Raw genomic sequence first — 16,929 nt, forward strand, 5'->3', positions numbered from 1 at the left:
ATGAACTAAAACATAAATGTTTTGAATTTGAAAAATCGATTAATTGAGTACTTTCTTTAAAAACAATGCAAGTTCTTGAGTCACAAGGATTGTTTTGCGGTGGAAATACACTGTTCTTTGGGGCAGAGAAACCGTGTGAGAAATAATTGATGATGTGACGTCATACCGTGGTTGCTTAGATTTTGTACACATTCTCGAGCGGAGAAGAAAGTCCTTTCGGAACAATTTGTGAGTTTTTGTTATTTTTAAATTCGTGATTTAAGAAATTTTTAGTGCAGATAGATTTATTGTGTACTGGGGAATATGCCGATCATAGTCAGACTTATCATTTAAGGTGGAGCTTCTTGAGTAATGTGCGTAGCTAGGCCTACTAATGCTGCACCGGCGCCGGCCCGTGTGCATACGAATGCATTCTCTAATGGACTCCGTGCACGGACAGTAGAGGGCGCTTTCTGTGCAACCGAAATAAGAGGAAACTTTCACTAATAAGGAGAAATCAAGAAGTCGTAAATTTGTGTTGCTTGGGTAAGTGAACTCGTATGCACAGTGACTCTGCATGCCAAAAAATTCTGATTTTTTAGCAACTTTTTGCATCGTCAGAAACGACGTGGTCCTACTTCGATCGAGCCACTTGCATTCAATTTGCGTTGGACAATGCGGGCGCGTTGCAAGCGTTACCTGCGCTGATTATGGTGACTCAAGGATACGCACCTTTTGCCGGCCAATGCATATGAAGTTTAGCCCATAGACTGGCCTTTAATTACTTACAAGCTGTAGGCCTACTTTAACATTTGCATTTATGCCAAGTTTGCTACGCACACCTACAGATACAGATACTCTCACATTTAATACACCGTATCATTGTGACTTTTGTTGTTGTTGTTTTTGTTTTTTTCCTCTCCATTTTCGTTATTGCAACATATTTATTTCTGTATGTACATTATCAATTTGTGAATGCTGTGGAGAATAAAGCTAAGCTGAACGGAAAAAAATATATATATTTTGTAACCCCCAGAATTTGGAGGATGTCTTGTGTGGACGTTGAAGTTGTGTTCCCAAACAGTTTCTGGACTGTGGATCCCTTGGAGATAACGTTGGTTATCATATTTGGCCTTCTGGTTGGAATCGTGATTGCGGTTCTGGTGGCACGATGCTTCTTCCAAGAGCTAGCCAAGGACAGAGTAAGGCACACACACAAAAAGCAAAACACATTTTAAAAATGTATTTAAAAAACCCAAAACCCTCATTTTGAGTGTACCATTTGCCTCATCCCATAACTATATACTCTTTAGAATAATCAGGCCGTCCCCAATTGACCTATTGCCACTTGCTTAGCCACGCCTCTTAGACAACTCTATGGGGAATTTTGTAAGCTCATTTTTTTTTATTGTCTCAGATGTTGCGCGTTCTGCGTCCATTTGTATAATTGGACAATATTTCACAAGATGCGTTGACGCAATTCTACCGCGATAAGTTAATTGTGGTAACGTTGCTGTAAACGTTCTTGCACTTATGATCTGCCAATGTGGGGTAGATGACACAAATCCTCCTAGATCAATAAAAAAAGAGGAAACAATTGATGTTCTAAATATTATTTTACCATTTGAAACAGATTTCATTATAAAAAAAATTATTTCAGATGTAAAACTGACTAAGGAAAATGTTTAAAAATATTGTACTGAATAATTCCGTTCACGTTTGATTTTAGATCCAACAGTCCGAGCAGAAAGATTGGACCAACAGTGGAATGTATGAAAAGCGAATTTCATATACTGAGGAGGTATGTGGGGTTTTAAAACACAAATTCAATTATTAAACATTTCAGATACTTGGCCCCTGCTCAATTTGTTTCACCTTCTTGCTATATTTTCACGTTTTAGCTGATCATTATGATAACTCAATTTAAACAGTTTTAAAAAAAAATGCATGTGCAAACGTTCCAATCGAGCACTCGCTGTGGTCAGTGTACCCTTCGGCACCTGTCATCACAGCTTTCGCCTGCTTTATCCCGCTACTAACATTTTACTCCATGGAGCCCACTGATACTGTCTACTTCTTTCTGTTTTTAAGGTTCCTCTGACGGAGGTATACAATGAAGATGAATCGCCATCGTCCAATGGGAACAACCGGAGGTCAAGCAGCGTGAGTGCCAAAGACTTACGCAGCCAAGCGACGATCGACAGCTATGATGTTGAGAGAACGGAGGAAGAAGATGTCTACTGCTGCTTGATTACAGCGCTTACTAAGACCTCAATGTATGTAGGGGAACATTGAGGAAACATATAGGATTATATACTTTTGATTCATTGATATTGACATGTATTTCCAAAGTACATGTAGATCATATGATAATTATAACAACATGTTGCTCATATTGAACAAACTGTTGACTACAGTGCTTTGGGGCATGACATTTTTATTCCTACAATCTGTAAGGCAATATTTTTAAATGCCGTAAAAGTGATTTTAATAACCTTGACATATGACGCTCAGGACTTTTCAAAATATACCATTACCAGTAACAAAGACAAGATTAAACATTGTGTACTACATTTTCCCAAAGTTGCTCGCAATACCCTCGATCATCCAGCCATCCAGCAGTTTGAGATCAGTGTAACCATGATAAGAATCATTGTGCTTGTGTTCCTGGGCAGGATACTTTACTGTAATGAGTCTGACACTGTAACAATTGGAGCATATGCAACTCTATGACAAGATTAATTAGCTCAATGCAAATTCGAACTCAGCCCATGGTATTAAGAGTACCAATTTTTTAATGATATATTGACTGAATGAGTTCTAAATAACCAAATAATAATGCTGAATGTTTTGAACTAATTCATTTAATATGAACAACAATTGCAGGATGAAGACACAGACAGAGCTGAGCTTACAAGACTACAGAGAGACACAGAAACTTGAGGAACAACTTCAGCAAGAGAAAACATCGGTGAGAACAAATGATCGAGCCTTTACGACCACGCAAACTATACTTATAGAAATTAACTCTAACGACTTTAGTCATTTTGTATTTAAGTCATTTCATCCAAAAATTGAAAACAAAATCTGGTTTAGAATCCAGATGGATTTAAAAGCTGAGCAAGTTTCACTCCAGTATTGTTTTACTTTTGCACAGAAAATTTACTTTCTCTTAAATGAGAACGGTCTTAAAATGTTTGGTTTAGGTACAACGTTCCGATAAATAAAATTCCAAATATGCAGTGCGCTTCATTCAAATATCACATTGGTTTTATACAAGACGGAATATACTGAGCAAAATTGTTTGTGTTTGCTTGTAGGGTATTTTTATCTGTTGATAATTTTGGAAATATTGTGACTCTTGTTTGAGAAAAAAAGTACTGAAAAGTGCATTATTGGTTTTCTATTTTACCTTGTGTTTTGTAACCTGAAATTGTCTATGCTTACTTTGTGTTGTAATTTAGCCATTGCTGTCGTAGAGTATGTTTCATGACTTTTTTTTGTTTTTTGTTTTTTGGGTGGTTTTTCTTTATAAAGGTGTTCCTGCAACTTCTGAGGATTATTCTTAGCAAGTTTGTCGCTAAGGAGAGACTCGATGAGCAATATGCTGAGCAGTTTCTGGAGAAATACACAGAGGTGCGGTAAATTCTGCCTTACACGTGTGACTGTTTACTGATGCAAATGAACCAACACTTTTTGTTCGCATTTGGACAGGGGAACATAGTAAACTGACAAGTCAATTCATTTGTCACTAGTCGAATGTGAAACTGACAAAGTATCCCTTTGTCATTGTTCATTTCCTATTACTTCTGACCTGGCTTAAGATTTGACTTGTGATTGGCTTGTGATTAGCTTGTGATTGACTTGGGATTGATTTGTAATTGACTCGTGATTGACTTGTGATTGACTTGAGATTGACTTGGGATTGACTTGTGATTGACTTGGGATTGACTTGGGATTGACTTGTGATTGACTTGGGATTGACTTGTGATTGACTTGTGATGACTTGGGATTGACTTGGGATTGACTTGTGATTGACTTGTGATTGACTTGTGATGACTTGGGATTGACTTGTGATTGACTTGTGATTGACTTGTGATTGACTTGTGATTGACTTTGGATTGACTTGGGATTGACTTGTGATTGACTTGGGATTGACTTGTGATTGACTTGTGATGACTTGGGATTGACTTGGGATTGACTTGTGATTGACTTGTGATTGACTTGGGATTGACTTGGGATTGACTTGGGATTGACTTGTGATTGACTTGGGATTGACTTGTGATTGACTTGTGATTGACTTGGGATTGACTTGTGATTGACTTGTGATTGACTTGGGATTGACTTGTAATTGACTTCTGATTGACTTGGGATTGACTTGGGATTGACTTTTGATGGACTTGTGATGGACTTGTGATTGACTTGTGATTGACTTGTGATTGACTTGTGATTGACTTGGGATTGACTTGGGATTGACTTGTGATTGACTTGTGATTGACTTGGGATTGACTTGTGATTGACTTGTGATTGACTTGGGATTGACTTGGGATGGACTTGGGATTGACTTGGGATTGACTTGGGATTTAGTTGGGATTGATGTTTGATTGACTTAATACAACTCAGTCTTTCCAATGCTTTGGTTTACTTCAGAGCGTGGAGTCTGCTGTGCAAACTGTAATGTCAGAACGGACTGTGGCAGAAGACGAGGTGAGACAGAAACCAGACGTGTCCCAAGACCCACTGGCACTAGAGGAAGCACTGGAGAAGACGAGACCAGAAAGCACTCGCAAAATGGTGAGAGGAATTATGGGATAGGATAGGGGTTTGGGGTTGAGAGTAACGTTATAAAGTGGTGAGCTATGTTCTCCTTGATGTTAAAGTATAGGTGGGTGCCAAATAATGCAAACTTTGCACATCGTGTGTGCCATAGATGCAGCTCCACACTTTTGAAGAGCACAGAAAGCACTCTTTCAAGTCGTCAAATTCCTGTTCACTTCTCTGCATTGGACTGACGGAGATATCTGTTATATACATCCTTTAAATATGGCGTTAACATTTGTCCAAATACAAAACTGATTTAAGAGCCAAATACCTGATTATTAAATTATTCAATGACATTTTGGGGGAAAAATCAGAAAATGTATTAGAGGTTGACCCTTCTGCCATATGCCTTTGCTGTGGCCTTCCAAGCTCTTAAAGCAGGTAAAAAGTTTCAGGATTTGTTTTTAATGTTGTAAAGTACCTTCATGATATGTTGTAAATCTCTTTAAATGCTGCTCTGTTTCCTTCTGTCTTGGTGCAGGGACGTATTCTTCAAGATGCTCAACTGAAGATCCAAGACGATTTGGCCAAAGAGACTGACCTTAGCGATGAAGAGGTATAACTAGCGTCTTTACCTTCAAGTTTGATCAAGGGTTATCAGTGAAATAGTCATTGATTATGTAACCTAACTTGTGCGAATTGCTTCTTGTTCATATAGGGTCGAATGTCATCAAACATTTTTATTATGATGAAAACATATCTTTTGTTTCTAGCATTGAGTGCATTAGCATTTGCCCCAAACTGCAAAATGTTTTCCCTCAGTAGTTCAGAGGGAGATATCTTTGTTTAAGTATTGGTAGTGTATAGAGAGTTCTTACTGACCCACTTGACCTGGCTAACATCCAGGTACTGAAAGTCACAGTCGCCATTGTAGTAGGCAAAGATTGTATAGCGCAGCATGCAGTAGGTGGCAGGCAATCCTTCAAAGCTGTGATGGATGGCATAAACTATGAGAAAAACACGGAGCCAACACCCAGTGCTGGGTCGGCATGATTATGACAACCGTACACGGCACAGGAAGTAATCATTATGCCATTTGATAACGAATTTGAAGTTATTTTAAATGATAAAAAGCCCTACTGTCTAGTTCACAAAGCATGACGTGCTCGCTAAACCAACGCTTGCCTTCTGCAATAGTGGACGATCATGGGTAACCGGATGACGTCGTATGTACTTTGCCGTTGCACAATCAGAACCTACAGTGAAAAAAATTTAAATTTGATCTTCTCTGTTTGGCTCAGATTGATGCATTGGTTGAGAAACTGACCGAGAACATGGCGGAGGTGGAGAGAATGTTAGGGGAAGAAGCAGCCAGACAAAACGCTGTAAGTAGGCACGCTTTAAAGTTACAGTTGTTTCAATATTCCTTTTTTTTTTGGTGTTAACCCATTTGCACTTGTATTACACTGTATAACATTGTATTTAGCCCTTGAGTAATCCATGAAACCATAGAGTGCTGCGGTGTTATGGGGCAGTATCAATAATTGGCAGGGCGCTTTGGGGCGATACGAGTACTTCGGTGTGACACAAAACCCAATGAAGAGGGCCAGTTATTTTGGCAGTGTTTCTGTGATTGTTATAATTACTTGTAGTACTTTAGAACTTTCCACAATCTATTCTACTGAGCATGAAAACTTAACAAACTGGAGCAAAGACTCTGAGCATTTGTTGTTTTAACCATTTATGGTTCCTGTTTTCATTCCAAAATTTATGAAAATAAGTTTCTTACATTGTTTGTCTGAAAGTGGAAACAAAAACTACTCTTTTATTTCACTCCAGTGAAAAATTTGATTTTAAATCATCTGACCAACCTTTCCTCGGATCAGCTGATTTCCTCATTTTCCACTTCACAATTTTGCCATTAAATTAAAAAACACCGTTTAAAGTCTTGTAAAGTTTGGAATTTTTTTTTTTTGTTACTACTCAGTTGCATGCTTACAATTAAGAAAGTAACGTACTAGCCCCATTCACCATGTATTGTGTCGCTTTTGAATGACTGCGTTACAAGAAAAATAGGCTGAAAATTGAAAGTCAACAATTATGTTTTTATGTAGATCTTGCAAGAACGTGTGGAGCGGCGCCGCGCTCTGGCCCAGCAATACTCGGAGATTAAGGGCAAGGAAGAGTCAGGGAACCAGACTCGGCTGGCAGACGTACACGACATCATGGAAGATTTGGTGGACGATAAACAGCTACTGGAGGAGCAGAGTAAGAGGTAACCATGGCAATGATAAACTACCCAGTAAAATGAAGCAGGCTTTGGTTCTCATCAAACAATATTCAAAATTGGTTTTCTTATTTTGAATGATGGATTTTTGTGGCGGGGAAATGTAAATTTTAATTCTGGGATTTGCCTTCCAGGACAAAACCAAGTATTCAGTTTGATTGTTCTCTCAATTATCAGACTTGGTTCCATTTTTTTTTCCTAATTGAAAAGATAAAAATTTATATATTTTGAATTCGGAAATATAGATTCAAAACAAAACAAAATCATAACACACAGTTTTTCACTTTTTTTTTTGTTTTTTATTTTTTTTTAAATATTTATTTTTTGTTTGGTTTTTTTTCCATTTTTTATTTGACAGCATAATGAAACAGTTTGAAGCTGATTTGGCCCAGATTCAGGAGAATCATCAAGCCGGTATGATATCCCTTTTTCCGTTTGCAGTTGTGTTCTCTTCTAGTGGTAGTTATAAAATAAGAGAAATTTTGTTATTTTACAACCTTTTCTTGGGCAATCCGATGGAGGATATTTGGAGTATGTTTAAGGTTGGCCGTCGTGCTCTATTGTCTTTTGCAGTTTGTCAGCCTTAAAAACTGCAGCTGGTGAAGATATATTTGACACTTCTCAAATCTTCTCTGCATTCTGAGCTATTCTAATTTCAGGTTTCTCTACCATGCTATTTCTAGTTTTACCCGAAACTAGCAATATGAAAATTATTAACTTTTTAATGACAAATCTAATGAAAAACATCTGCCATTGGTTATTGAATAATTACTTTACAAATCAAATTATTTGTGGCCAGACAAAAACTGGGGAGGATCTTCTGGTGCATTAGAAGTGCAAATGAAAGCCTTTTTCAAAGGATTTCAGGTGCCAAAAATAAAAAAAAAATACATACAAATGAAAAATTTGTAACAAAAGATATTTGTTAAAGAATACGAGAAGAGCAACATGGTTGGTTGGTTGGTTTATAATAGAATATGATCAAATAAGTTTTCTTAATTGGTGATTTTTCTACTTTGATACGAAAATGTTTTATGACTTGATCAGTCTCCTGTTTTCGTCAGAGGTTTTTGGTACCTTTGTTGTTTAGTCATTTGGGGGTTTTTTTGTGGCAACTTTTGCAGAGGTGATGAGCCAGAGTCTTCAGCTGAGTGAAAAATTGCGCAAATTCCGTGAGAAGAAACTATGAAAGTTGGAGAAGCAACAAGAAGACGAGATGGAAGAATTAACGACGGCTGCCTCCAAGGCTGTCAATATCTCAGACTTTGTACAGGTAAGTCAGTTTAGAACAAAAATGAAATTAGTGTTTTGAGAGCTATCATTAGCAGTATATTGGGAGGTTTTAAGTTAAGCAAGTACATACTTCATACAAACACAAATGTGAAGCAATGTTTACGTCGTGAAACATTCACATCAAAATTGTTTGACTTGAAATATAACACATAATAAAAAAAACTTTCAAGTTCGTATTTGTATCAAGTATGAACCAGCCTTAAGACTTTTTAAAATATTTATGTCAATCCATACTTCAAGCATTTGTGAATGTTTAGCAAGGATGCTTGCAATTCTGGCGTCAAGGACATTACAAATCAGACTTTTTTTTTTACTTGAGAATCTCAGTGAGTAATCCTAAAAATCAAATCTTACACATTCATCATCATTAATTATATATCATGGTTTATTGGTTAATTTCACGGACATTACGACATTAGATAATGCTGTTGGCGTTTGCAATGTCAATAATAGCATTATCATCGTCATCATCACCATCTTTATCATCGTTTCAATTCTCATCTTTCATTCTTTTTTTCTGTATTTCTCTGTTCTCCAGGCTCATCATAACCTGCTTGAGCAGCATCGCGACAAACGTAACGGCCTGATGGATGAACTGGACCACCGGGAGGCAGAGGACATGCTCACACTCAGACAGGTAATGACCAACCAACAGATGAAAGCAAGTTTCCCAAATCTCGGCTTTATCTTCAGACTCTGGCTCAATGTCCATGTGTTGCTTTAGAAACAAAGTTGAGAGTATTTCCATGTCATTTGGGCATTAAAGAGTTCATAGTAATTTGGATGTCAGGGATGAAGGCAGAGCTGGAATAATTTCTAGGTTTTGAAAATGGCAAAAGATATTCAATTAATGTAATGCCATTATCAAGATTAAGTACTAACGTTGCTATAATTAAGCTAAAATAAAACTTTGTTACTCCCGGATGTGTACAGTTGCTTGACAGTTGGCAAAATTTTGTTGCCCTTATAATAAGTGATTATTCTTTGCTTGCGGTAATCAAATTTTATGACACAGTTTTTCTCAGTAATGTATGTTACTAATAAGCCAAATCGACAATTTCCTCACGCATGTGCCAACACTTATGAACACATTTATTTTGAAAAACAAAACACATCACATGGTCCTAGTCCAATAGACGGCAGCAAGCTTATAACATCACATGGGTTTGTTTATCCCAAATTCTCTCCCATAATTCATTGCTCACACGGATGTTGATTTGGTCTATTTGGAATGATTTTGACTTGCAAGCACTTGATGTATACATTTTGTTTCTTCTGTTGTCATAGCAACTGGAGCAAAACCGGGAGGAGTCAATTGCCAACCAAGAGGAATCACTCTTTGAGATTCTGGCTGAGAGAGCAAGGTTGTCTGAGAAAGAGGCTGGCAAGATCATGAAGCGACACACGGCTAACGTCAAAGCTGCTGAAGGTATCATTTTAAACATGTCACTACTATATTATGTGGTGGTACTTTCAATTTTTTGGATGACACGTAATAGCATTTGTTATAAAGTTGTATCGGTGATGCTCTGAACCCCCGCCTCTGACAGTGTTGATGTGCTTCGGCTTTTTTCATCATATTGTTTTTGTATTCCCAGCTTAGCAGTTGTATGTTGTTAGAAAAAAGAAATCTTATACCAAAATAGTGAGGGAAATTCACAAAATTGTCCAAGTTAAACAAAAATAAACTTAAATATTCATAAAACTATAAGATTTACGAACCAAAACCTGAACTAAAACTCACAAACCAAACTTGAACATTTTCATGGGGAATTATTGGAAAGCATCCGGAATGATCAAAGTGTGAGGCTGTAAAAAATTAGGTGTTATAATTAACATTCTAATTTTTTTTATTCGAAACCAGAAAAGCAAGAGGAACTGAAGCAGCAGCATCAGGCAGAGATTCAGGAGCGACTTGCCAAGCGCAAGGCATTGTGGGAAGAGGAACAGCAACGACAGGAGGCCGAGCAACGACAGCTAGCCGAGCAGCAAACCATGACAGTCAGCCGACTACTGGACACGCAGAGTGGACTGGACGAAGAGTAAGCCTAAATGCTTGTAATAATAAAAACTCTTAATGGACCATTGACTCAACAGCTAGTGCGTATTGACCAGCTACATTTTTGGTAAGATGACCTAGTCCGAGTATCATCCGTTATTCAACGGAGCCCTCTCTGTATCCAATGTCTGATAGATCTCAGCATGCAAATGTTATGCAACTCCTTGCACCAGCCTATCAGAGTCAACTTTAGAAATTGTAAGACAAGATAAGTTTGCGGTAGCACCATGTAAATAAATCTCTTTTGTGAGTATGTGTGGTTCTGAAAAAAAACGGAGGGACTCAACGTTTCAAACAGTATGCTCTGCCCGTCGTCAGGAGAATGAGGGATTCCAACGATGATGCGATGTTATAAGGATGGGTCATAAGGATGTTATAAGAAATTGTGACGTCATTTCGATCAGAAATGTGGACTATTAATTGGTCAATTTGGCTGCCATGTTTGTGTAATACAACAACTGGTTACTCTGACCTAATAGAAGGCGCCTGCTGAATGATCAGATCCTGGAGGTCAAGATGCAGTCTTGTTTTGTATAATTAATTGCCGCACCTGCCCGTATATCATAGTCCCTTGCTGTCCAAGGGGATAGTCCATAGGCTAAAGGTGACCATGGTAACTCAGTCAAACTCAATCAAGCACTGTGACAATTGTACACAAACGAAAGGTGCATAGGCCATATGGCCAACTATGGAATTGTTGTTGATGTCTTCGTTTATTTATTTCATTGATCAAAATGATGTTGGATATTTGGTAAAATTAATTTGGTTTGATTACTTAACCACTTAAATCGAGTGTTTTTTCTTTTTTTCAGGGCTCGGAGACAAATTCTACTGCAGCATGAACAGAACACGTTAGCAGTCAACAATCAGCTGCAGATGTCCAAGATGAAGCAGCAAAAACTGTAAGCTGATAGCTGAAGAAAAATGGCTCAAATCAAAGTCCATCAAATAGCTGAAAACATGTTATACACAATTGCACCGAATGGGTAGTCCAAGAACAAATGCAGATACGTAGGGCCACATTCCTAAGTTTACTCAAATTTACTGAAAAAAAAGGAACTTTCAATCCAATATTTTTTGAAACATTGGCTTACTCTGACTTGGGTTAAACAATTATAATGCTGGCTAAAAAACCCCAGATTTATCGGACATGTTCTAAGTATTGGAATTAAGGGTTCAAAACTGAATGGGAACTTGTTGAGACGGTCCCTTAACTGAGTTATTACTGTGTTGTTCCACATGCCAGCTGTTTCATGGGAGTGCATATTTTTCCTCTGTCCGTTGCAGACTGGAAGCAAGGCTAGCTCAGCGGCGAGCTCGGATGGAACTCTTGAAGGAGAAACAAGAAGAAGAATTGGAGACGGCCAAATCTGACAGACAAGTGGCTGAACTCAAGGAGCAACATGTCAGTAGTCTCTTGTCTCACATTAAGTCTAGGTTCAAAATTGATTTTTGATACATGATTTCTGCCGCTAGAGGGCGCTATAACTGGCATACGTCTATCATGCGTGATCCGTAATCAAGACGACAATCACAAGTTTCAATTGGGTTTTGCAGGCACAAGAAGTTGCAGCCGAGATGAAAGCCATCGAGCAAGCTAAAGCCGAGCTACGATCACGGCTTGCGTTGGAGACCAAAGAAGCCTTGAAAGCTCAGGATGAACAGCTCGGAGCGTTGATCGGCAAGCTTCAAGTCGGACAGGCTAGGAGGCAAGGCATCATCAAGAAACAAGACAAAGCCATCAAAGAACTACAGGTATGCTTTGTGCTCAGACTCAAGAGGAAGTCTGGGTCTGAGACTGAATTGGATCCGGATTACCATGAATGCATACAAGCGGGTCTCAGTGCCAAAGTTCCTAAGACTGTATATTTGATTCTTCTTGTTGCTAGTCTCTACTGCTGCAACCTCTGACCACACTTGTGATCAGGACTGGCTGAAAAAGGGGAACAAATATTGACTGCTTATTAACTTGTGGTTGAATAAGGCTAGAAATACTACACCTCTCAACTGCTCAAAGCAGTCAATATTTGAATACTTTTTCATGTTTTAGGTGATTAGGTGGTAAATAGTAATGTTTAAGAGAGCGAGCAAACTTCTCTGTCAGCAGTTCATTATATCAGTGGGTTTTTGTAAAGACCTGTGGCTTATTTTTCATTCAAAGGATCAACTGGTGGACTCGGTGGCGGGGAACCAGACCGTCTCAGAGCACCAGACCAACCGCATCATCAAGAAACACATGCGAGAGATTGAGGAGGTTGAGGAGAAGATGCAGGAGGCAAGGGCACACCAGGCCAGAGTGCTGCAGGACAAATATGAGGCCAAGAAACTGCTGAAGGAAAAGTGAGTAATTCTACAAATGATCTTTTAGAGAAATTCACTGTCAATAAATGTAAAAAATAAATATTGCAATTTCCTTAATGTTTTTAATTGTACTTTCAGTAAACTCTCTATTTGTGGTAACAAAAAAGCAATTGCTAGTTTCCTTGTTTTTTTGGCAATTACAGGACGTTTGTTTCTCAGCTTGAAGAAGAGAAAAAAGAAATGGCCAGAAAACAATCTGCGTGAGTATTCAAACAATGAAACCAGATCTTAATTTCTGGCTTAATTTCGTCAATTTCCATTTAAATTTCCTGGACACTTTACCTGGTCTCTACAAACACAGCTATTTGTGGATAGTTTGTCTGTATTTCATATCCTGCTTTTTGTGCTACCATTTCATATTAAATCCATTTTTTCCTTTGTACTTTTTCCTTAACAGACGCCTGAATAACATGTGTGTAATACAAACTTCTCATTAATACATCTTGGTAACCATGACCATTCCATGCTGAATTGTTTTTGAAAATTGTGTTAAACTCACACCACTTGACCAAACAAATCTTAGTCTTATCATCTGTGTTCTTCACTCTATTTTCCCAACATTCCTCTGCACCTACCATGACATCTCCACCTGTAGACAAATCGCACAGTAAGTAGAACTTTGCACAGAACATGTATTTTACTAAGACACAATAGCCAAAACGCAGGCACTTTTTTCAGAAGTTTATGTTAGAGAATCATTATGTTAGTTTCACTTAGCCATGCACATTTTTGGTAGTAATTTCAATCATTGAATTTTAACGTAGCAATGCTGTTTTGATGGCAGCAAAGTTAAGATACAAGTGAAAATAACCCCAGAACTATATTTCTAAAAGAATCTAGAGTTGTAACTGAATCATCATAAATCTTCCAAGCTGTTTGAATTAACCATGACAAAGACAATCAATTGTCATGGTTCATCTATTGTTACTTGTGACTTGTCATGTGACTTGTCATGTGACTTGTCATGTGACTTGTGATAGACCTTCCATTGACTTGTGATTGATTCGATTACAATTCTGGGAGAATCTAACATGAAGACAAAAGGCGATACAATGGATGGGATTCGAACCTCGGTCACCAGAACTGGATGGGAAGGATTGTTCTGATGTGTCAACTTAGCTGCGGTTTATGCAACTTTGGGGTACAGGATCAAATATTGGTCTGTAAGCAAGTTGCAGAGATTTATGATTTTATTTTGTTGTCAATCTTGATCAGGACTGCGTTGGGCATCATGAGTCAGATGCTGATAGAAACCAGACACAAGCAGGCCATGAGCAAACTGGAGCAGGAGATGAAAAGAGAACTCGCTGAGCAGAAAGAGGAACTGAATCAACAACTGGAGAGAGCTATGATTGAAGAGTTAGAGGTTAGTCTTTAAATAAATAACGCATCGTGGAAATTAATGGGCAAAATAAGCCAAACTAGGCAGGATGATAACAAGTTAACCTGTTGAATGTTCACATTGTTCCTACAGAGAGTTAATATCTGTTGAAAAAAAACCAATGAAACCAAGTCTATTGTGAAATGTTCTGAGGTCCTGAAATCTTGTTTATTCTTTACAGGAGCAAGAGAAGAATTTCTTGGGTCAGTTGGCAGCGGCAAGTGAGATGAGCAGAGACGACTTGAAGGATTTGGTGAACACAGCTGTTACAGGTTGGTTGATGTTAGTCAGTCCAATAGGTTGATGTTAGTCAGTCCAATCGGTTGATGTTAGTCAGTCCAATAGGTTGATGTTAGTCAGTCCAATCGGTTGATGTTAGTCAGTCCAATAGGTTGATGTTAGTCAGTCCAATCGGTTGATGTTAGTCAGTCCAATAGGTTGATGTTAGTCAGTCCAATAGGTTGATGTAAGTCAGTCCAATCGGTTGATGTTAGTCAGTCCAATAGGTTGATGTTAGTCAGTCCAATCGGTTGATGTTAGTCAGTCCAATAGGTTGATGTTAGTCAGTCCAATAGGTTGATGTTAGTCCAATGTGAGATGAGCAGAGACGACTTGAAGGGTTTGGTGAACACAGCTGTCACAGGTTGGGTGATAGTTAGTCAGTCCAGTGGGCTGGCACAAGTCTAAACTGAAAACTGTGGACTATAGTGTTTTCTTTTTGTATGGGAGAGCTATTAAACTGGCTTAAATGGCGCCCTCTAGAGTCAATACATGGATCTGCCAACGTCAGTTGCACATTTGATGAATTCTGTCCAATAAATAAGGCAATAGAATTTGAATTCTGTAGTGGAAGATTGAAGAAAAAATACACTTTCTTTGAACAAATATTAAATTCCGGCAATGAATTCTCAAAAATGATTTGTCAGAATACATATTTTGGGGGAATTTTTTGACATTTGAAATGCTAGGAGAATGATGGCAATTTAAAAACATAAATTGGAAAAAAATATTCCAAATTATTCTTTGCTTGAAACAAATTTGTGTGACAGTTAAATGTGACTGTGTATTTTTCTCTTTGTCTGAGCTTTGTTTCTATTCACCCATTGCATAGGGTCGTTGGTCACTTATAAATACTCATAGTATGCAGTGTCTGGTGTGCACAGAAAAGTAAGGGTAATTTACGACTTGTTGCTTTCATTTTTGTTGTTTTTACGAAGAGGGAGGAGGGGACTCGTCTGATGTGAAGAAATTATCCAAGGATCTGACGCAGCGAATCAAGAGCGCCAAGGCTCAGCCCAACGATGAAGAGGAAGACGAGGAAGAAAAACCATTGAGGAAAAAGAAGGGAAAGGGAAAGAAAAGATGAAAAAACAGACATGGAATCCGGGGAAATAATGAGGTGACTTTAAAGACGTTGGTCAAAATAATATTAGTCCTTAACATGACAAATCTTCTAAATCGTACTGAAGAACTTTTGAAGCAGGTCAAAAAGAACACACAACCAAATTAGTTGTAATTTTATACCGTTACTCTTCGCTGCTTTATTTTTGTAAGCACACACAAGAAAACCACCCAGTTTTGTTCATGTACATTTGAATGTAGTACTAATTTGCGTGAACTCTACGGCTTGTAGCTATATACATGTACATCAATATTGATATTACTAGCAGACTTTCAGATAATTCTAACTGTACAATACTTATTTTTTTACTCACAAAATGTACAATTCCAACCATTTAGAAAAAACAATTCAAATATTTCATATAAGGTATCCAGAAAGAAATCTTATCGTTTACAAAATAAGTAGACAAGAAATATAAAGTAGAAAATACTGGAACAAAGAATGTATTGAATAAATTATTACAATTAATCAAATGCAGAAATTTTAACCATTGTTGACATTTGGCAAGTGCACTTTTTGCCATTTCCTGACATTTTATGTTTGGCAGCATATTTTGGTGGTCACGTTTTTTTTTATTAGGTCATGAACTACATTTTTCTAATGAATACGTGCTCCAAAGTGAATGTAATGGAATACTTCATTCTTTAATATGTTGCTTGAGGAAAATCAGCCAAGGTTAGGATCTATGGGTTTTACAAAACACATTTTCTTTTGCCAAATTCAACAAAAAATGTAAGGCTAACCCCTTGTGTTTTTTTTTAAATTTTGGCCAAAAAAATGAACTTGCTTCAAACTTGCAGGAAAGATGCCTAAGGGACCCTAGAACACAGTCCAAGTTGATTTCTGGACGGATTTGCATTTCAATAAAATATTAGCGAAAATTAAAATTAAAATCAGTAAAAATAAATCAAATGGTTTTCTTTGAAAATTGATTGGTTTTGCCCCAAATCTTCAACATACGTTGTATTTGGTGTTTGAATATTGCTTGATGCTCCTCTTACTTTCAAAGTAAATTCTGTGTTATTTGGAGAAGAGTAATTTTTTTTGCCAAATTTAACAAAAAATGTAAGCCTAACCCCTTGTATTTTTTTCATTTTTTGGCCAAAAAGTTGAATTGCTTCAAACCTGCAGGACAGATGCCTAATGGACCCTAGAACACATTCCAATTAGATTTCTGGATGGATGGACACTTCAAAGGAATTTCTGTATTGTTTTGAGGAAAGTAAATTTTTGACCAAATTTCATAAAAATGTAAGGCTAACCCCTTGGTTTTTTTTCATTTTTTGGCCAAAAAGTTGAATTGCTTCAAACCTGCAGGACAGATGCCTAATGGACCCTAGAACACATTCCAATTAGATTTCTGGATGGATGGACACTTCAAAGGAATTTCTGTATTGTTTTGAGGA

General features: G+C 37.6%; 1 pseudogene; it reads left to right on the forward strand.

The window, feature by feature from the left end:
- The first annotated feature begins 380 nt into the window (after positions 1-380).
- LOC119739671 lies at positions 381-16,544 on the forward strand (annotated as a pseudogene).
- Positions 16,545-16,929: the final 385 nt, after the last annotated feature.

This window comes from Patiria miniata, unplaced genomic scaffold (assembly GCF_015706575.1).
Source record: "Patiria miniata isolate m_02_andy unplaced genomic scaffold, ASM1570657v1 HiC_scaffold_4, whole genome shotgun sequence".
Lineage (NCBI taxonomy): Eukaryota > Metazoa > Echinodermata > Asteroidea > Valvatida > Asterinidae > Patiria > Patiria miniata.